Below are 22,683 nucleotides of genomic sequence, written 5' to 3'. Positions count from 1 at the left end.
TAGCAGAAGAATAAATGCAAGAGAGAAAAATGAACACCATAGTCCAAAGAATAGCATAAACACATCAGTAAATGGATACAGATTGTCAAGAGAAGAAACTTCATTTGGAAATTAGATGAATTTTGCCCATGAGCCTGAAGTTCCAAAACAATATCTAGTAGGATGAATGGTAGAAATACATACCAGTGTGACAATACCACAGAATTCTGAGTGCAAATGAACAATATGCTTTCGTCCAATAGACTGTGGGACAGACTACTGCCTGGAGAGCACAACTGCTGAACTAAGAAGTTCATGTTAACCCCAAACAACTGTTTATAGCATGATTCTGTATAAATCTCAGCCAATTAGTGAGGAAACTCAAATACAAATTTTGAAGACAATTTTATCTGTAAATTGTTGGAAATATCTGCAAAAAAGATATGACATCTAAGGCAAAACTAATGTGGGGTTTAGGAACTGTTCTCAACTTTTTAGTATCCTAAAGACCAATTCATCATTTGCTATATTTCAGGGACAGGAGAAATTTACTGTGGACTGGTTCAAAAGGATCTGAAAACTAACACTATTTTAAACACAAGTAACAGAAACTCTTTTCCTCATTAGGGTAATACACACTTAGCAGTGTATTATGGGAAGCTGGGGGTTCAAACAGCTCTTCTGCTAGAGTTTCAAATCTCTGTGTAGGGAATGCTAATGAACCAAAAAGGGACAAGGGACAGACTTGCCCCTGACTACTACCAGCCATTTGTGAGGGGAAGAACATTTCTTTGCTTCATTAAGAAATTATATAAATTAGTATCTTCTAGCTTTCAAAAGAGGACTGTGAAAAAAACCAGATTAACAGAACAAAGAATAAGAGCTGCAGGACATACTGAGGTCCTTATTATATTGCCTATTTAAAAAAAAAAAAAAAAACAAAAACAAAAAAAAAACAACAAAAAAACAAACCAACCAAAACCAAACAAAAACCACCTTTCTATTTCATTGGATTCAAGTGCTTCAAGTCCTAGATCACTATTAGGCATTGCCATACTGAGGAACATTAAATAAAAAAATCTTCTGTATATGGGACCTTGGATTTCTAATGTGTTCAGGGAATGGAGGCAAAAATACCCAATTCCATAATTAATTTCTCCTTAAATCAACACAAAGTCCTTTTCAACAAAATGACCTGATTCATGTTGTTTGTATGAGCACAAATTTCAGAGAATCTGTAGTTTCAGTTAGATTGAGAAGAGGGAATTTCTGCAGAAATTAGGTTAGATATTTTAATTTTCTTTCTTGCATCTTATGCTGAAGCCAGATTTACAGATTTACATTTTAGTTCTTATAGGTAAAATATGCGCATGTAGTACCAACACATCCAAAGAACAAAAGTTATAATTTGTCTGATTTTTAATGTTCAATTTTATAATATAAGCTGATTATTAAAACTTTTAATACTATACCTATGCTCATTAAAATGGTATCATCGAAATATTATAAAATCCATAGCACTTGTATCAGGACTTCAAAATTGCTGTTCACATTTACTGCATTTTTATACATGCGCTCACTGAAGCAACACACAGGTACGACTTTTTGGCCATATCTGTAACATGTTGACATGTAATGATACCTTTCCTCTTTTCCCTTTTATTTAAATAAAGTTGAGGAGAAAAAAATAAAAGTCAGAAAGCGTATATGGGGAGGATGGGGCAGGGAAGAGTGGTGTAAAATGGCAAGGAATACTATAGTCATTACAACATATATTGTAGCTATATATAGTATACATACACTACATATATATGTAGTATACAATACTACTATTATAGTAGTTCTGTTGTGGTAGAACTACTACTACTATCATAGTTCCTACTGAATTCAGCTCATGCTATTGTACTCACATGAGATGACTAGATCACTTCAAAATGTGTATATGCATGTGTGTACATTTGTATGTTGTTATCATGTACAAACCTAAAGATGCTTTTTCAGAGTTCTTTTGTCAGCTTTCTTAGCAACATTTGCTAGCTTTAAACGTTCCCATTTATAACCCCAAAGAAAAATACATGTATAAGTAGTGCTGCAGAAAAAAGATCCTGATATACATTTCAGCATGTGTTTTTAAATCCTCTGACTGAAACTCACAATCCTTTTACCAGCTTAGAACACTGATAGTAATTCTATTACCACTGCAATAACCGTTCCTCTCTAATTCTCTAGACACAATTACTGTGCACCATGCAAGATGAATACAAATTAACAGAAGAGAAAACACCGTAAAAAAGGGAAAATCACTGTGGACTGAAATGTTCCTGCAGGGGATGCTCTTGCACTCTCCAGTTTAGCTGAATAAGCTTCCAGAAACACTTAAAAAAGAACGGGGGACGACGACGACGACGAGGGAGGGGGGGGAGGGGGAGGGGTAGGGGGAGGGGGGGGGGAGGGGGAGGGGTAGGGGTAGGGGAGGGAAGAAAAAAGTGGTGGTGGGGGGGTGGCGGGGAGAAACCCAAAACATCAAGCAATGTTCTGTATGTGATTTTTCTTCTGTCCTTGGTGATTCATACTGATACAATTAAAATTTTAATTAACATTGTTATCTAAGATTATTTTTTCTTCCATTGTACCTAGCTATTCACTACTTTAAAGAAAGCAGCCAGTGCTTATATTTAGAGAAAAAAAAAAAATCATTGTGTTTCACTTTTTGGTCAGTAAATGTTTCTGTTTAAATTTGTGCTGATTTATAGTGGAAGAAATTCAAGTACAAAATGCTTTTTCTATTGAATACAATTCCTCAACTCCGATATCTTTTCAAAGAAGTACCATATACCATAAGCAACCTTTAGCTGTGGACATACAAGAAAATAAGGTGAAAACAAAAGGAACAGCCTCGTTTAGCTTTGATATTTTTAACTTAAAACTAAGCAAAACTGAAGACTACAGCTACAGTTTACCACTGCCTCTGCTGGAGGCATATATGCCATGGTGACAGCCTATTTGGTTTCCACATCAGAAAATTTACAGCTGAACAATGCTACCTAATAATTCAGTGTTATTAAAAAACAATACAAAACAAAAACAAAAACAAAACAAAACAAAACAAACAAACAAAAACCCCTAACAACAAAAACCAGCAACCTTGTTATGCAGGAACTGGGTAAAATGATTGCTGATTTTTAAGTCTTCTTATTTTGTCTTACTCCTCCTATAGTCTTCATGGGAGATTACCTTCCAATTTTCTTATCTTTTGCAATGTATAAATCCTTACATCCCACCATACTTTACAACTTTAACAGCACTTGTACTGCTCAATGCAACGTAGATCTGTCTTTTGATACAGAGAAACCATCTCTACTTTTATAAATAGAGAAGTAAACAATTTATAGCTTTCAATATCAGTTATATTATTTATTAAAAGTATCAGACTCGAGACAGGAACTGGACTGCTCAACTTAGATACTAAATTCTTATGGAGGCTCTCAAAGGCAGTTACACCCCACACACACCTCAGTCAATGATTTAGGCATTTACTTCAGGTGGGTCATTATCTTAAGTGCTTTATTTTACATGCAGGTTTTATGCCCACATTAAATAGACTCTATCCTGCCCTAATGGCCCTAAATAACAAGCAAGCGATAAGTTTTATCTCTCATTGTAAAAGCACAAGATCTATCTAGAGGTCTACCAGGTTTATGCTACAGACCTACATCCCTACACCACCCTCTCATCTTACATTCTAGTTTGACTCTATTCATCAATCATTTCTCTTAAACTTAAGAGGTAGATCAACACTGATCCTCTGACTGACCACATTAAACTTAGCTTCTCAAGGCTTTTTGTACTGCTGGTATATAATAGTTTTCCCGCTTTTCTTCATGGATAGGAAGGAAGGAAGGAACAAGTGAGCAAGCACTTGTTCCGTTGTTGATTACAAAAGCTTGCCATGTGCCATAGAGTCCACTCCTATTTTAGCTTAACAGTGCGAAGCTATGTTAAGTAAATCTCTATTAATAACACCTGGGAGTTAAGACTGCCTGCTTTAAACTTTTCTCAAGACATTTTCATTGATCTAATTCCTATACAAGCTAAACAAGATCTAAAGCCTTCTTTTGTGCATCTTGATCTACTACTCCTCAAAAGGGTAGAATTTGTCTGCTCTCAGAGTGAAGTGTTTCTCTTCATATTTATTGATGCCTAAAGGATATATTGGAGGCTAGAAGTGCTCAGCATGATTATTTTGCATTATATGTTTTGGGGTAAACTTATACTAAAACCAGTAGACAAAAACATTAGTCAAGGTTCAATTTTTTTCCAACTCTGACTGGATGTTATTTTGTATCAAATCACTCTTTTGCTCTGCTCTGCCCTCTATAGTTCAAACGAGTTACCTAAGACTCTAGTAACTGTTGTTTAATGCAATACTTGGAAAAATGTGTGTTTAGGAAGATTATTATCATCAGATGAATATTTCTGAGAGCACACTTTCCATTTATTAATACATTTTTCTTTCAGAAATGTAGCATAATGTTCTGAACAAAACACTGAAGAAAAGCTGAAAGAAAAGGTAAGATTGAGGAGGCAGAATCAGAGGAGAGTGTATAGTAGAGGTGAAATTTTTAAAAAGAATTCATGAGTTTCCTTTTTTGGAGGTGGTCAGACAAATTTCTAGTTTGTCCTATGTTAGTCTTACCACAGATTTTGAAAAACTAAATTGTTCACAATGATCTTTATCTTTCCATATTTTGTACTGCAGACTGTACTAAGAGATATTTTGTGAGAGGAAAATTATTTTCCTGCTGTTCCAGTAAGATTAAATGGTTAATATGCCACTACAGTAAACTGTAATGGAATATTTCTGTCTGGAAATGGAACAGAAATCTGTTTTATCAAATCCAGAAAAGTATTTAGGCCTCAAGTTAATGTGTCTTTTCTTAAAAACATAAACCTGAGCTTAAAATTATTATGGGTAGAAATTTGCTCAAATTCACTACTATAATTTCAAAAGTATGACCTCTGATCTTTTTTGTTTTTTTCCCTTTGCAAAGTATTTCCTATTTTATCTGTATTATGGCAAAAATTTTGGAACATAATGAAATATTATAAATGAAATGCAGGTTATTATTTTACATTTTAAAAGAAAAATGAACAAACTTTTTTTCTATCAAACACTAAGATCTGGGTCTTCTTTTTCTTCTTTCCTAGGGTTTTAAAATTCCCTTTACCATAATTTAAAGTAATGCAGGGGTTTACAAGATTCTAGCTGAGCAGCTCAAATATGGCCTTTCCAAAAATAGATACTTTCAGGAGTCCTGAGCAGACAGTTTTCCTAAAGGCCATAACATGTGGTCATATTCATCTTAACTGAATTCTACTCCTACACATGACAGAGAGGGCAATAAGATATGTAATAACTTGATCTAGGGACATTTTTATTTTCTTTGTGTGATTTTACTGAAATTGTGGCAAGCAGAGAAAAAATAATAAAAAAGGGAGGTTTATTATTGTTATTACTATATAGATTATGTAATGGGCATAAATAATTGTCCTTTGAGTATGAATGAAGATAGTTTCTTTTCAACAGTCAGTAAATGATGAGACAACACTTCAGATCATGAAGATTTCAGTGTATTTTCATGCAGGTTAACATAAAGTAAATATCCATAATAGAAACAAAAGTAAAAGAGAGTTGGTTCCCATATATTTCTAAACCAGTGTTTTTCTTTCTTTTTCTTGCCAACCTTTATATGTCCTTCTAGTCTTTTTATCAAACGTTCCTGTAAAGAAATTGAAAAGCGAGAGCAAAAGAAACCACATAGCAAAGTTTGCCGGCCTCTGGGCTGGGTCGTGCACAGAATGCTGGTGCCTAAATGTTTTCTGAAATGGAATCAAGCATCATGACTTGGAGTTGTAAGCTAGAGGGCGAGTTAGTACCTTTGGAGTGATAAATCAAACCCACTCAAATGGTGCAACAGAAGCACTTCCAGTTATTTAACCACAGAATCTGAAATTTCTCTTCCTTTCATAGCTTAGCTGCCCTTACCAGGGCAGGCTGTTCTGTCTAGGTCGAAGCCAGAGACTGAAATCTCTGCTAGAGTAGCTGCCTCACAGGGTAGTGGGGTTTTTGTTGTTGATTTTTAGTTGAGGGGTGGTGCTGTTTTTTTGGTTGGTTTGGGGATTTGTTGTTGGGTTTTGGGGTTGGGGTTTTTTTCTACATTTCTTCTTTTTTTTTCTAAATGGCCCAGAGCTGAACCTTTTGGTAGTTCAAAATCTGGTCACTAGGGGACTCCTCCAGCAGATAGTAGAAATATGTTAGTATTCCCCAATATAAGGAGAAAGCACTTTGCTTTCCTCTTTCTCCAAAAGCTTCCTGCCAGTAGACTGCCATTTAAGAGACACTACCAGCATCTCCATCCTTAACTGGCTTACATTTCAAAGGAGGAAAACCAAAACACAAACACCTAAAAGATCTGTATAAACTCATTCCAGGTCCTGTCTCACTTTAGCAAAGAGGTACCTTGTGAAAGCTCTGAAGAGGTAAGTCCAGACAAATGAATACACAGAATAGAAAGATTCTCAGGCACAATCGGTTTTGGAATTTCTTCTGGCTGGTTTTCTGGTTTAGTGCTCTACATTGTGATTGTTGTGAATCTCTCTGTTGGTGACTAAATACTTTCAAGTAGGAGCCTGAGGAACCCAAGGCACCAGATGTACACTGAACAGCAGTAGTCACCTACATGACTACACCCTTCTCACCACATTACTCCACAATCTTCTGGCTTCTCAGTCTCAGCTCTTCTTTTCTGGCTTCTGCTACTCCCACAAAAGAGTTTATTCAGCTTAATGTGGCTCAGAGAAAAGGGTCAGAGGGGAAGATGAAGAAATCCTTATGACTAAAAAATACTGCATCAGCCTATGTGTGCATCTTTACCCAGATCAGTTTCCAGATAGCTTTCTCTGAAACTACACAACTACACAAACAGGCATAAGAATAAGCAAAACAGCTAAACAACTTGATTTTTTTTTTTTTTTTTTACACTGGCATCAGCAGTAAAAAGCCTTTCAAGAAGCTAAAAATCTAAACTTTTTTTTTTGAGTACTGTGCCTGAGGTCGCCCACGTAAGTTCTATGTATAACAGAAGATTTTCCTCTTCTGTTGAATTACGTACCAAGTTTCTTGATGGATTGGTCCTATCTCCCTCCTTTTCTTATCTGCTTTTCAAATTTTTTACTTTATAGGATGAAATTTTTATATTAGCTTTTTTTTTTTTTTTCAGAAGAGAAGATGGCAATTTTTTATAGTAAGTTGATTCATTTAACAGGGTAAGGGAAAAGAAATAATATTATTTTCCCATTATACAATTCTTTATCTCTCTTTTCCTTTAAATAATTGTCTGGGTAAAATGGTCCAGTCACTAAATTAAATTTGGCCTAAGAACAGTCCTCACTAAAATGTAGCCTTTTATTTTTTCCATAGAAAATTATATTATCATACTTTGGAAATAGTATTCTGAATACAGAAGACAGAAAGATTCATAGGTCCTCACAGTATCTATTGGGTTTTGTTGGCCTTTCTTCACTGTAAACATTACAAAATGAAATATCATCATCCTCATTACAAGACACTATTTTAGAGGGAATAATGATTTTTTAAAGCATATTATACCATAAAGTTAATAAAAGAAGACCCTTTAGTTATCAAAATTGCTTCAAAATGCAATTCTTTTTTGAAAAAATTAGTTTTCCTAGGGCTTTTTGGGTGGATGATGTTTTTATTTTTTCTTCTAAGACCTGCTGAATAACAGCTTTCTAGTATTTGAAGCTTTCCGAACAAAAGTACAGGAACAGCCACCTTAATAGATGTGACAAATCTATGTGAGATAATTCTACTAATATACCTAGTTTATTGAAGAAGGTTTTGCATTAATTGAGTGCTGATGGTAAACTGTCTTTTATCAGTCTACATACATTCTCACCACCGAAGGAGGGTCCATTTGAATAACCTTTAGACATCTATATTGCATGTGTTTACCTCAGAGATAATTTGTAGCTTGGTTTTATAGCCAGGGAAGTAAAATGATGCTTTTAAGTTACAGTTAATTTTATCTAATGGCAGATGCCTAAATCTGAACCTCTGAACTCTGTGAAGTAACCTATTTCTCTCTATTAAGTTAAAACGGAGTCTAGATGAGATCAGAAATAGATGTTCATGTGACATGATCACTTAAGCTGTATTATACCAGCTAATATCTCTATCTTTCCTTACTCAACAAGGACCTGTCCTCTGCTTGCCAATATCAATTAATTTTAAGTCAGATAATTTGAAGTGAGATCCCTTGAAGCAGTCTAAAAGCCAGCTTTGGAGGCTTGCAAAAGTTTGACCTGTACTGTTACAGGTATTCTAGAGTAAACTACATACATGTGAAACGGGACAAAAATATGGAGACTGTTCAAACTAGGTATAGGAAGTGCATTGGGTTAAATAATTGTCATGTAATTTGGCAATCAGCTATCTTCAGAAAGGCTATCATCTTTTTAGACAAGTCCTGATTAGCTCTCCTTGCTGATAGTGTAACTAACAATTTTCTTTTTTCAGTCTTCGAATTTTCAAATAAGACTATGGCAGAAGTTATAGAAAACAGTGACTCTGCACCAATGTCTTGGAAAATCTTTTGACAGCCAGCTGGAGGAAAGTTTGCACAGCACACAAAATAGTTTTTATGTTCTGCAGACTTTAAAATCAGTAGCTTAGGGACCAGTGTCAGCCTGGACCACAGTGGAGCAGCACAACATTGTTCTCAGAAGTGTGTTCCTAGCCATTTAGGCAATATTTGATTGCATGTGAATGACACAGAGTTTAATATAGGACTGTGAGGTGAACTCAGCTGGGTTACAGCATTGCTCAGGTAAAGTGATATAGGACAGAAGACAATGATCAGTTGAGAGACTAGGGTGATAGTAGGGGACAACATACAACAGAAACACTTCAAGGGGCGGGCTATGGGCAAAGGCAAGAGACACTTTCCTTCTGAGAGCCTGTTCTCTCCTTTCTCATAAAATCTTTATGGATTTTAAGTAATATTTTTAATATCAACACAGAAATCACATTTGCTATATGGTTACAATCATGTGTTAGCTGGGAATCAGGGCTGTCCCCTTGCATGCATAACTAACGCATTAGGTCATCATTTCCCTGGGTGGTTTAGAAACTTCTTTGAGGCAATAAAGTGACTTGAGAGAAGTGATTAACTGAAGTCCTAACCATCTTCACAGAAAAGTGTTTAACTTACTGTTACAGGAGTCCTCAAAGTAGGAATCACTGTCAGCCCTGGAGATTCCCCCCAGGCAGTCCCTGCTCTGGATGGACTCATTCCTAGATGTTCTTTGTATGCTTAAATGTCCTGGGAAAAGAATCTGGCTGTTCCAGGGACTCCTGGAGGATGTTTCTGCTGCAGAATCAACTAAACTGTGCATAGATTAAATATATATATATATATATAAATAGTCAGGAATGGACACATAAGACAGTCTGTTGCAGTATTTAGGATACATAGACTGTGGAGTAGTTGGGATATGATTTGCATGTAGTTTAAGCTAGTCAACAGGAATAGATCATGCATAAACCAGAGTAGCTGCAGTTGATATGGGCAAACTGATTGTAAGAGTTCACCAGAACCGCAGTTCAGGGGGTCTTGTCAAATTTAGCCAGAGACTCCTTTGTACTGACACTTGCAATGGAGACTGACTACTTGGTGGTGAATGACCACTCTTTCAGAGATTTGATTCATCACATGAGCATTACCTTTTGTAAAAGATGCAATACATTGGTGTTATAACACTCTATGCATGTGTTTCTGTGCAACACCATGTCACCCCTGTATAATTAACACCAGTTCAAAAGTGTTGGCCCCACCTTGCAGTGATGAGCAGCAGGCATAGTTTCACAGAGAGTAAATGGTTCTAGGATGGCCATGGCAGTATCTGCATCACAAAACTGTTCTTCTCCTGCCATGCAACCCCCTCCCCTAACTTTGCTTACAGCTTTGCATCCTTTCCTAATGTCAACTTCTTTCCAGCCTTTGCCCCCATCATACTATGACACCTTTACCACAAATCCACCATGTACTGTATGCTCTGATTGTAATGAACCAGGATTAGCGTGTACCAAAGCTTCTCAGAAAAGATTTTGCTTTCTTCAATCATCTTTCCTGAATTCATTTGTAAATTTATACTGCCCTCTGATTACATTGCACAATTTGACCCTAAATTATGAAGACAAAGGCAAAATGTGTTTTAGCCTGTGTAATACACGTGGAACACTTTCCTAAAATTCCCATTACAGAATATAAATAGAGATATGCTGTGTAGTCAGCTTTTACTGAATCTGAATGAAAATTCATTAGTAGGAACTGCATTTGGTGGTGTTTGTCTGTTGCAACCCTTCACATTCCTATTATTGAGCAGGCATCTAATCTGCTTAGCCTGATCCAGACTGTAAATTTGTCGCTTGATTGAATACTGGTTTTAGTGTTGATGATATCCTTGGGATCATGAACATCATAAAATAGCTGCCAAGAACTGATCAGCTAAATGGAGATATGAGAACAGTGAATGTCAAGACAAGCAAAGATATATAACTTAGTGACACTATACACCAAGAAACAGAAAGGGGATCTAAGCTTTCATGAAAGAATGATTCAGGTCAAGAGCACTTAAGGTTTGGAAGTGGCTGCTATGCTGGTCCATCCTTCTACTGTTTAACGTAAAGTCAGACGATCTATGGTATGTATCTGGTTACAGGAAAGGATTTCTGAGCCCATAGAGGCAAATAACTATTTCACATAATCAGATTTTCAATAGCAGCTGGTCTCAGGCGAATGATAGGTAAATTAGAAAATCTGATGCTTCCCCACTCCCCACTCTGTTAAGTGTGAAGATCTTGTATTAAAAATTATTAACTTGCAAAATACTTAAACCCCACTGACACAAAATTAATTCAAAAGAAGGAAAAACTTTCAGTGTTTATTGTTATTTTCCCTTTTCTCCTCCTTCTGTTGAATTTATCCTGACTTGAGTTCTGTTAAATGAACTAGCAATTTGTGGCAATTTATTAAACCAGGCAACTTTAACTTAGACTAGTCATAGCCATGGAAGAAACAGCAAGTCACACTTTTCGATCCTTTTTGTCCTCAGTCTAACTAAGCAGGTAGTTATGTGTTGATAACCAGCTCTCCAACATACCTAATTTACTGCTACAGTGGTCTCTAGATGTACCTATCTTCCACTATAGTGGTGCCTATGAAACATAAAGGAAATGATGGGTTCAAACTTCTGAAAGCACCAGCAAAAGAAATACTTTCTTGTTTTTAATCTCAAGAATTAAGTGTTCTTTGTGAATTCTAATCATGAAGCTGGGATGTGATACTGAGCTTTGAAGCCGTGTAGTCATTTTGGAGAATAGAGAAGTGAGGGAATCCTTCAGTTCCTGGAAAGACCACATGGTAGAGAACACTAAGGTATAGTTGCTTTCCTGAAATTCAGTTTTCAAAATTGCCTTGTTCACTGTTTCCAAAATTCCTGACTAGAAGGCTGGAGTAGTTTCTTCACCAGAAAAAGAACTTAGATCTGTCAAGCAACATGAAACTCTCAAAGGCAATGGCCTCTAGGGAATAATTGCTCTGTTGGTAATGTACAGGGAAGCAGTGACTAAGATCCTGAACATTTGGTATCTATTCACAGAACCACAGAACCATAGAATGGTCTGAGTTGGAAAGGACTTTCAAGTATCAGCTAGTCCAACCCTCTGTCATATACAGGGACATCTTTCACTAGATCAGGTTGCTCAAAGCCCTCTCCAACCTGACCTTCAACACTTCCAACGATGGGACATTCACACTTTCTCTGGGCAACCTGTGCCAGTGTCTCACCACCCTCACCATACACATTTCTTCCTTATGTCCAATCTACACCTACCCACTTTCAGTTTAAACCCATTACCCCTTGTTCTGCTACTACAGGCCCTGGTAAAAAGTCTCTTTCCACCTTTCTTATAAGCCCTTCTTCACTATTGAAAGGCTGTAACCAGGCGTCCCCAGAGCTTTCTCTTCCCTAGGCTGAACAACCCCAACTCACTCAGCCTTTCTTCAGAGCAGAGGTGCTGCAGCCTTCTGACTGTCTTCACGGCCCTCCTCTGGACCTGCTCTGACAGGTGCATGTCTGCCTTGTGCTGGGGATCCCAGAGCTGGGTGCAGTACTCTTGGTGGGGTCTCATGAGTGCGGACTAGAGGGGGAGAATCTCTTCCCTTGACCTTCTGGCCATGCTTCTTTTGATGCAGCCCAGGACAGGATTGGCTTTCTGGGCTGCGAGCCCACATTACAATCAAGGACTCAACATGCTCTTTCTCTTTCAGAAAGCGAAATAAATAAATCAGTAAGTAAATACATAAACTGAGAATTTTCAATATTGACAGCTATAAGTATATCCCTTTAAATGAAATCTCACTTAAAGTTTTGGTAGACAAGGACTAAAGAATAGAATATGTTATTTTAGCAAACTGTGAACAAGTCAAGAAGTAATCAGTAACAGCTTTTAGTTTATTTGACTAAATTTATTTCCCTGATTGTTTTGCCTTCTTCGAATAAAACTTTTTTGTGACAGAGTACTATATCAAGTTACCTGTTCTAAATCAACTAAGCTCCACTATGTAAGGTGTGGATTTTTAGCTGGAGGATTAATATTTAGTGGACATGTCTATTAGTGCATTAACAAAGCATTTAAAAGACTGTATTCATTTTGGCACAGCTCTCTTGAAGTGTTTTGCTAAATTTATCTAATTTCTACTGTTTGAGGAATGGTAAGGATTTGGGGTTTTGAATGTATGTGTCAGTAATTCTTGCATCCCATTGAACAAATACTGAATTAGGTGAGAACCAATATGCTTTAGGAAGCATATAAATGACACTATGTTAGAAAAAAAGCTCACAGGCATTGCTGATAACTGTAGTTTTCTTTTTACTTCACCAGAAACTAGAATATTTATGCCTCAGATCTACTGTTTGCAGATTTAGCAAGGCTGACACTGGGTGTTAGTATCAGTGGAAGCACTTTAATATTTTAATTTCCTACTATTTTTTTCCTTCCTTCTTCTTCTGAGAATTATGGTGGTTGTTTTTTTTAAGATGAGGAAAGCAGACCAGCATTCCTTTTTTCATTCTTGCATCAATTTAATTGATGCTCTAGAACTGCCTGCTATTATACATGCAAAGGGAGTTGATTAATTAAAGCATATTAGCTCCAAGAGAAATAATCTATTTTGGGGTGGTTTTTTTTTACTTTTTCATAGATGAAATAGTCATTCTTCTCTATACATATAAATCAAGGTTTTCAGTTAATTCTGTAACTATTCTTTTATGAGTTTTTTTCCTTTGATTGGCTTAATTTAACTAACTTTTGATAGTGATACCTAAACAATATAGTCCTTTTTTTCCCAGAATCTATTCTCATAGGTAGAACAAAAAGAGAAGAGGACAAATTTCTTTTTCCCTGTATGTGCTTTTTCTTTCTTTTAGTCCTCTTATTGATACTCCTTTCCTCTTAGCCTGTACATAGAAAATGTCCAGCCTGGGGAAGAGATGCTGCATATATCTTAATTCATATTTGCCTATAATAAATCATTTTATCATAATTTATTTGATAGCACTGTACTCTGTATTCATATGTGTCCTTCCAAAGGTCTTTAAAGGTCTTTGAACACAATTTGAAGCTATTTTGATGAGCAGGGTGTGTCAGTGTGCTCCTCCTCCCCATCATGACCTTTATTTCCGTAACAATCATCAACTGATAACCACCAGTGGCAGTCCTGATTGATGTGTCTGATCATCCGGTCTTGGTGGCTGTGTCCCTCTCAAAGTAAATTTGGAGGAAACAGATAACAACACAGTAGCCAAGGGATAATTTATCAGTGTTCCCACCTAACTACCATGCTTGACAAGGTCCAGCTCAAGCCAAGTTTGAAAGAAAATTCTGTAGTTGGTATGCAAATATGACTATGAGTCAATTATCTTACTCCACAAATAGTGGACAGACCAGGACCCATTGAATTCTCCTGCTAAACAGTGGGTTGCATGCCAGGATGTCCCCTTGAGCAGGGACATCTCTCAAGGTTACTCCTCCAGGCTGAGAGATTCTGTGCCACAAGAGATTCTTGGTAAGTGATTAATAGCATGCTATACTTGGAAATCTTAGCTAAGTGATATAAAGGATTGATTATGCACATATAATCCTTTAGATATAAACAGTCGACCAAGTCTGGGACTAAGTCTGGATCCAGCTGCACCTGAACTCCCCTCTGAGAAGGAGTTTAGAATGCAAGGGGGTCCTTTCTGAATCTCATGACTCAACAGGAGGGTCTCCCTGTCCTCCATGCAATAAATAATCAAGTGTACCTTGTCATCAAATCTTGTTAAACCACTGTTGCATTTTATTATCAAACTTGTTAAATCACTGTTTTATACCAATAAACGTTGCTTCTCTCTTATGAGTGAAGTGCGTCACTCCATCCACAACACGGGGTAGGACCATGTTCTTTGCCAAGGCCAGGTGTCAGAGACTATCTGTACCGATTTTACATAATACTTGACGCTATCTACCTATGCTCACTGTGATACCATGAGGTACTAAATATTTTTAATATTTTTACTAACTTTTACCTTTCTGACTGTTTCTTTCAGTTTAATGTGTGTGAAATAATGTTAGAACTATATTGTAGCCCATCAGAGTTGCAGGTATAACACGTGCAGAGGCAGGACATGAAGGGCCTGTGGGAGTCTGAGAACATAACATGCCAGGATATGGTACTGAAGAGGCACATAGAGCAGAGGGTGCCTTGTACCTTTTTGCAGGGCTGTCCACAATGTTCTGTGATGGCCTGAACTGAAAAAAAAAGAACAAACAAAAAAACCCAAACCAGTAATTATGATAACCTTAATACCGTAGAGATGGTGACAGGACTAGTGGCCCAGTTTGCTTATTGGATCTGGTTTTACCATGTTGTACAGATTTACCCTGAAGCCTGTTAGAAGTATAATTAACACACAAAACTGAGTTTTTCTTTTTAAAAAAAAAAAAAAAATCAAGTCAACATCTTTAAAATATGAACTTCAGATAATTGCAAAATAAATTTGTGAAGGCTTTCTCAATTATTTGATTGTAATATACAATCTTATCACTTTTTATTGTCCTATCCATATTATATCATATAATATGCAGGTGGAGAGACAAAATGTGCATCAAAAATTTAATGAGCTTTTAGGTTATCCTCATGGAATCTCAGTTCACCCACCCAATAAGACTGATCACTTCACTCAGCTGAAATGGATAGCATAGGTAGGCTATTTGGCCTTCTTTTTTCTTCTTTGATTCAATACAGAAACTTTGTTAACTGATATTTTGCACATATTCTTCAGGTTTTGATCTGCAGGTCTATTGCTTATTTATATACCTAGTCAACATATATTGTTTCAATTGATAGGCACATTTTTTCCTACACTTAATCTTTTGTATATTCTATAAATTGAATCCTATTTTTTCAACCTTTTTCTCAATTCATTAAGACTCTTCTGAATTCTTATTCTTTGAACACTCAATCTCTTCCAGCTTAGAACCATCTGAAAATGTAATAAATATGCTATTTCCTGCATTATCAGGTCAACCTTGACAATATTTTATGCCTGCAGACACAGATTCTTAGTCATCCTTTCTCTGGGCTAGTGAAACAGTGGTATTATTACCTTTTTGGAACCATTTTTACATCTGTTACAACAGCTTCCTATGGACCACGTTTTCTGAACTTGATTAAGAGAATGTCATGTGAGACAATATCAAAAACCCCACTGGAGTCCGTATATGACATTTTTTGTCTCTTGCCACAAGGCCTGTTCCTGTGTCATGGGAGGAAATTAGATTGGTTTGACACAGGTTTTTTGTTGACAAATTCATGATGGCTGTAGGTGTTATATACCCTTGTGTTGACATTACCATAAAATAGCAAGAAATAAGTACAGAAGGAAAACCCTCTACCTGCGTATGAACAGTTTTGTGGGTTTTTCTTTTTTTCTTCCAAGCTTAGGAGGGACATTGATTTTGCAGTATCTCTGAACCCCATGATTTTCTTTGTAATTTGGCACACATATTCTCAGTTTCAAAACAGCTCCTTGAAACAGCTTCTTGACTGTAGGTTCAGCCCAAATATATAACCTTTAAAAAGAACACCCACTATTTCCATTGGTCAATTGCATCTGGTGCTACAGGGAGAATTTGCAAGGATTGGTTCCTCACAGAGACCAGTGCTTAAACAGCTGAAAACCTGGCACCATAGGGAATAGATTCCACTTCCATGGAAAATGAAATTTAAGATTTTGATGGTTTTGCTGAATGGCATGCAGAATACTGTGCAGAGATGCAATTCAAGTTATTCTTTACAGGAATATTTTCATCTGGAAAACTTGGATATCCATAAATATCTCACAGGTATTTCCAACAGGCAAATCACATTTAATTCAGCTGCTTAAGCTGACATAGAAATTCTTCAGCTTTTACTCCTTCAATTTACATAGTGTAAACCCTTTCCAGGAGCATGATATATAATGCAAACAAAGAGTATAACAAAACAGGGAAGGGGAAGGTAAGTCTTGCAGATATTTAAAATGCTTCAAAAAATATAAACCCTTCTGTATTATAAGGTAATAAATAAATATGGAAATAATGTATAAAGAATATAAAGATACGTGAATACAAGAATATGTGAAGAATATAAACTATATTTTTTGCAATACAAAATATGGTTTAGAAGTCTTGATAAAGTGTATTTTGAGTGTGAAATTATTAATAAAGGATATGCAGATTATAATCCCCTAAAGTAAAATATCTGTCTCGTAAGGACCTACCTCTATTCTATAGGAATGATCTGATTGTTATATTGTGTTGAAATTTGGGGAGCCATGAAAGAAAAACAGTAGGGTATACTTTCAAGTCTTTGAGCTCAGGCTACTCCTCAGGCAGCAATGCTACATTTATCACACACAATCCAGGTTAAAGCTATCATTTTATGACCTAAAAAAAAAAAATTATAGAAAACTTCAATGCAGAAGATAAATTAAACTACTTCTTATGCAGAGGAGGTATTAGAACTAAGCGTAAGGAATGTCTGTTTTCTGAAAACTGCTTGGCATGCAGTATTACCTGAACTATGTCAGTGTCCTTTCCCTGTAAGCAGTATCACCTGGGTACTTAGGCAATTGCTTTATTTGTCCTAGGACCTGCTCTACTTACAAGTAATTGAGAACCATTTTGGCTGTTTCAGCTTTTGCTGTGCATATGTTTGCTTGGCTACAAAAGCTGTTATAGCACAAGTCATGAAATGGTCATGAAAATTTGTGAAGTTCCTTTTAAAGACTAGTGATTTTCAATGGTGATTTTTTATTTTTTTTAGAAAATTTGTGAAGTTCCTTTTAAAGACTAGTGATTTTCAATGGTGATTTTTTATTTTTTTTAGTAAGTTGTATTTATTACAGCAGTGATACTGCTATGACTTTGTAAAGCCAAGCAAAACATACAGAAAAATACATAGTAGAAAGAAAATCTCAAAATAACATTACCTGTTCCTTCTGTTTTCACATTTTTTACAGAAAGTTTAGATTTCATTAGGAAACTTTTTATATCCCAGATAACTTGGTAATAGGATTGCAGAATGACACTCCTTTAAATCAACTGAAAGGCACCAACAGATTTAAATTGACCCGTCTCTACATAATGGCTTTCTAATTCCAAGATCATCTGAGCAAGACTTATGAGAATTTAGTTTAACCTGAAATAAGTTTTCACTTTAAAGAGTTCCCTACAGACTAAAAATAAATAAATAAATAAATAAAAATACCACACCAAAAAACCCCCACAACAAATTAATGGACATTTGTTGAAAATTTTCTAGGATTCTGTTGTGGTCTTTTTTGTTCCACTGGCAAGCTGGACACTTGCAAGGGAACGAGATCTACCCCAACAAACAGACAAATGTGATTCTGACTACATATGTCTAAAATTTGGGCAAGTACTGTTCACACTAGTATTGATGTTCATAGTCAGTGCAGAGAAAAGGGCATTTTAAGAGCGTGACTCATTAACGACATAGAAATAAATAATGTCCTATAATTTTCTATTTCTCATCTCTTACTGTGAATTAAATCCAGACAGGTAGATGTGGACATGTACATATGCAAATACACATATGTGTGTATGTTCAGAGAAATCCTCAGAACTTCCAAACAAAACAGTAGAACACATGGTGTCCCAGTCAGTTGAATGGAGCACTGGACTATGTGCAGTTCCTTAATGTTGAACTAGCATAAGGTCCAGCTATGCAGCAACAGCAGGAGCCACACAGCCTTCTGCTCTCTTCTGCTTCACTCTTCTGCTCCTCTGCACTTGGTGCATTCATTTTTGTGGGGTTTTAAACTGTACAACAATTTTCAGAGGAAAGGAAGAGTTAAATGACTACTCTGTGGAGTTATTTTAGTTACCTTGACACTTCATCTCCTAAAAAGTGAGATAAGAGCTGTCAAAAAATGTAAATGAAAACACAAATAGTCTTAAAAGATTTTATTGCATGTAAGCAGATTTTATTGCATGTAAGCAGATCTTACTAATCAACACGGTAAGTCAATGATGCACGTCTTTTCACAACTTAAACACAGCAAATATAAATTAATATGCATTGTGAGCAAGATCATATTTTGTCTTCATTACTAAAAAGCTATTTTTTGGTTAATGTTCTTTCTGTGGCTGTTAGTAGTTCGCTGATTTTGTGGGTCAGAGTATGGGATCACAATGTTCAGCTTATTCTGTAACAGACTGTGGTGCTCATTGGCTGTGTCTCTGACTTCTATAACTGTTAATTAGTTCTATGTGAACCACTTAATATTAAAGCTAATTTTTGCTCTTTATTCCCTCATTTGAACATTTTTTTTGAGCAATTAACTCAGCTTTTGCTGTGCTTGGGTCTTCTCACATATTAACATCATTAATCATTAAGAATGTTAAAAGGTGTTTTGCCTCTCCTTAATAAATGCTAAATTATAAATGTGGACAAAGATGCAACCAAGTAATTTTAAAGCAAAGACAGTAACATAATAAATTTCCTGGAGCACTACAGAATGTCAGGTTAGTCTGAGATGTGAATATATATGTAAATCTGGGAAAGAGTTTGTGAAAGAGAAGAGTGATGCAGTTGTACAGAAATGTAATGTAATTGTTCAGCTTGACATTAGTCCTGATGAGATAGATTTTAAATACTTGTCTTGTTTACAAGACAACTTTCTGAGACATTTATTTTAAAGATTAAATCAAAATTGATGAGAACATAGAAATCTCATCAAGATGATTTTACATTGAGATTATTCTCATCTCCTAAAAGTACAAGCCCTTTTTCATAATATGGTTTCAGGCCAAAAGGCAAACAGAAAACAGTGGAAGAGCAGAAATGCTGTACATTGACTTATCAAATCAGAGGCCACAGACATGCTGCATCAGAAATTTAATTTGTTTGAAGCAACATTTTAGATAACATTAATTATTTGCAAATTAATAATAAAACATATTGTCACAAAGTGTTTTCGTCAGCTGTGCTATGCAACACATTATTCTATTACCAGATTTCTAGCTGAATTCAAGGTTAAGTCATTACTAAGACTAGCAGTTACCTTACTACCTATTGCTCTGGGTGGCAAATAACAACTCTTTAGCCTTACTGATTTATATACTGATTTTTATATCTGAGAAAGCACGTTACATCTATTTCTTAGCCACCTGGTGTCATGTAACTTCAACTCCCTATAGTCCTTGGCAGGACACATTGGCTGGGCTTATATAGTCATCTGACATATTGAAAAGTTTGAATAAAAAGGAGAAAAGTGATTCTTTTATATTTAAAATGCCTAGGTGTTTCTGTATGAGTTTATTATCATAAATAAATTAATCTGTCACTAAGAAAATATCAGGACAAGCAGAAAGATAAAATAATAGTTTCACATTTAATTCACAATGTGAAAACCAGCTCTTGTCACTGGTTCCCTCTTTAGTTATTTCTTAACTGAAATTTATCTCCTTTGCTCAGAAACGGTACACACCTCACAAATATTCTGTCTGTAATGATATTACTCAATCTGTATGCAGAGCTTTCAAAATGTTTCAATTTACACCCACTTTGTCTTTTACTGCCTTATCCACAGATGAGGCAAATGTAACAATGACACACAACATTAAATGGAGCTGATCTGCATGAATCTTTGTTCTTAATGTTCTCTATTCTAGCTCTATAGACTTCAGGGTGAAACAAAAATAACAGCTGGACCAACAACTTCTGGCCTCTGCCACTCAGTATCTTATAGAGATTATTAATAAAACAAAGTAGACCAAATAACCAAGGCAATTGGAACTATCTACTTCAGTGTTCCACAAAAAGATGTTTCTATATATACACTGACATGAGGACTGTCACATATTTGAAATATTTTTATTTATTTATTTATTTTTAAAATATATAATTTTCCCTTTTCAGTCCTGTTTCTGTCCAAGAATTGTTGGTATTCTTCAGTCAACGTAATGCTAGATGTGTTTCTGTCATTCAAACTTCCAGGTTTAAAAGATCTTAAAACAGATACCAAAGAGGGACCTAATGGTTGTGAGGCATTTTTAAACACAGAGTTTGTTCAAGGCATGAATCATTCTTTGTTAAGGGCAGCCAGTAAACACAAAACAAGACAATGATCTTGACATTTATTCTGTAGGGGAACATATACAGAGACAAGTCAATAGGATTCCCTTAAGCATACTAGCACAAACTTGCTAGGAAAGGATGAGAAACTCTTTGCTCTGTGTGACAGCAAAAACACAGAATCCTTCCTATTTTAGATTACCTATTTGTTCTATTAGGTTTAATTAGGTTTTTCTCAGACATTGTCTAGAACTCCTCTATGTGTATAGAAACATAAGAATTCTTAGTAACATAAACGACTCAGAATAGTATGGCAAACCTGAAAAAGCAGGGAAATATGGACGGTTTGCACAGAAGTGTTATTTCCATGTTTGAAGAAGCCTCTGCCATATCTAGTTATGGAAAAAAAAACCCAAACCCAGTGATGCAAATTGTACCAGTAACATCTAAGACTGTTTCGCAGTCTATTACATTACGGCAGCCATGTTTGATAGTCACATATCACCATATTGTATGAGGACAGAGATGAAAGAAGACAGAACCAAAATGACTCATCACCAGGCTGAATAAAAACTTTAAAAATTTATTTCCCCCCACACCCATGTCTTCCAGAACTTACTTCTGAGCTCCCTATGGCTGATTCTGATCTATGTTATTTTTTACAGAGCTCAGAGAAATCACACCAAACTTCCAGTACAATATGTGAGTTCAGAATTGGGAACAGTCTCTTTGGTATATTAATTGGGAAACTTTAAGAAGCTATTGTAATGCTATGCAGTTGAGATTTTAAGTCTTTGTACTTTAGTCAGAGAATCATGCAAAATATTTCATTCAATCTTCCATTGCATCTCTTCCCAGAAGAATAAAAAAAATCAAATGTGATTTCTGCTTCTCTTGTAATCCTTGTTTCTGTGTAGAAATACAGCATATTTCTGATAGTCTAGTGGCATATCTTAACAAAAAGTTTCAGTTAAGAGACAGATTTTTCAAGACAACTTTATGTTAAATTTTCATGAAGCATCAAAAACTTTTTTTTGGATAAATTTATGGGAATCTAAATAACACTTTTAAACTCAACACATATATGTAAATTAATTAGGGGTTTAATGGCATTGAAAGCAACTCAAAGTTTGCCAGGTTGTTCTAAGAAGTGATTTTAGACTGACCAGTAGTTTATCAAAGGCCAACATCTATGATCTTTTCCCTGTTCAGATAAGTGAGGGATATTATATCAGTTTTCAAAGAAAAGGAAGAAAGTGCTGAACCCTTTCCCAACTTGCCAGAGCTCTCCACTTAGCAAGAGAAATGAAAAGAACATTTTCGCTATCTAAACAGATTAGATTGGTACCAGGAGCTCTTTAAGTTCAATTATACTGCCTGATTTATTTAGTGAGTGGGCAGATTTTGGTAATTTCTTTAATAACACAGTAGAACAATACTTATTTCATGACATATTTAAAAAGGTTGGATTGTAATATAATAAACTACTCGGTGCGTCCCAGTAGTGACATTAAACACTTAAGGATTTCTGCATATTTCTGTGTATTCAGTTACATCAGAGTGGGAGAGAGGTCCAGATTAAAAATATGAGCAACTGAAAAAAAATAGAGTATGAGCTTTCAGTATGTCAGCTAATCCTACCCATGTGTGGCATTTTGCATGAAGTTCTGAGTAGTTCAAAAGCTCGCACCTCAAGACAGTTTTCACAAATAAAGATAAAGGTCTCAAGTATTTAACATGATAGAGACATACTCTGAGTATACAAACTAACTGTCTGTTAATTTTTAATTAATTTATTGAATGTTCTATTTTTAAAAGGAAACTTTTGCAACTGTACGCATTCAGCCTTATACTATGGGGCTTAAATTTCTCACATGAAATATATGCCCTTCAATAGCATGCAGTTTAGTTTCTTATGTTTTCCCTAAAGTCATGG

General features: G+C 35.7%; 1 long non-coding RNA gene across 1 annotated transcript; it reads left to right on the top strand.

Annotated features, from left to right (window-relative positions):
* The first annotated feature begins 4,504 nt into the window (after nt 1-4,504).
* Nucleotides 4,505-21,786, top strand: LOC130145148 (uncharacterized). Its single transcript, XR_008820387.1, has 4 exons — nt 4,505-4,549; nt 6,472-6,519; nt 15,251-15,367; nt 21,413-21,786. It is a non-coding gene; the product is annotated as an uncharacterized LOC130145148 (long non-coding RNA).
* Nucleotides 21,787-22,683: the final 897 nt, after the last annotated feature.

Source organism: Falco biarmicus, chromosome 2 (assembly GCF_023638135.1).
Source record: "Falco biarmicus isolate bFalBia1 chromosome 2, bFalBia1.pri, whole genome shotgun sequence".
Taxonomy (NCBI): Eukaryota; Metazoa; Chordata; class Aves; order Falconiformes; family Falconidae; genus Falco; species Falco biarmicus.
This window is presented reverse-complemented; position numbering and strand designations above follow the sequence as displayed.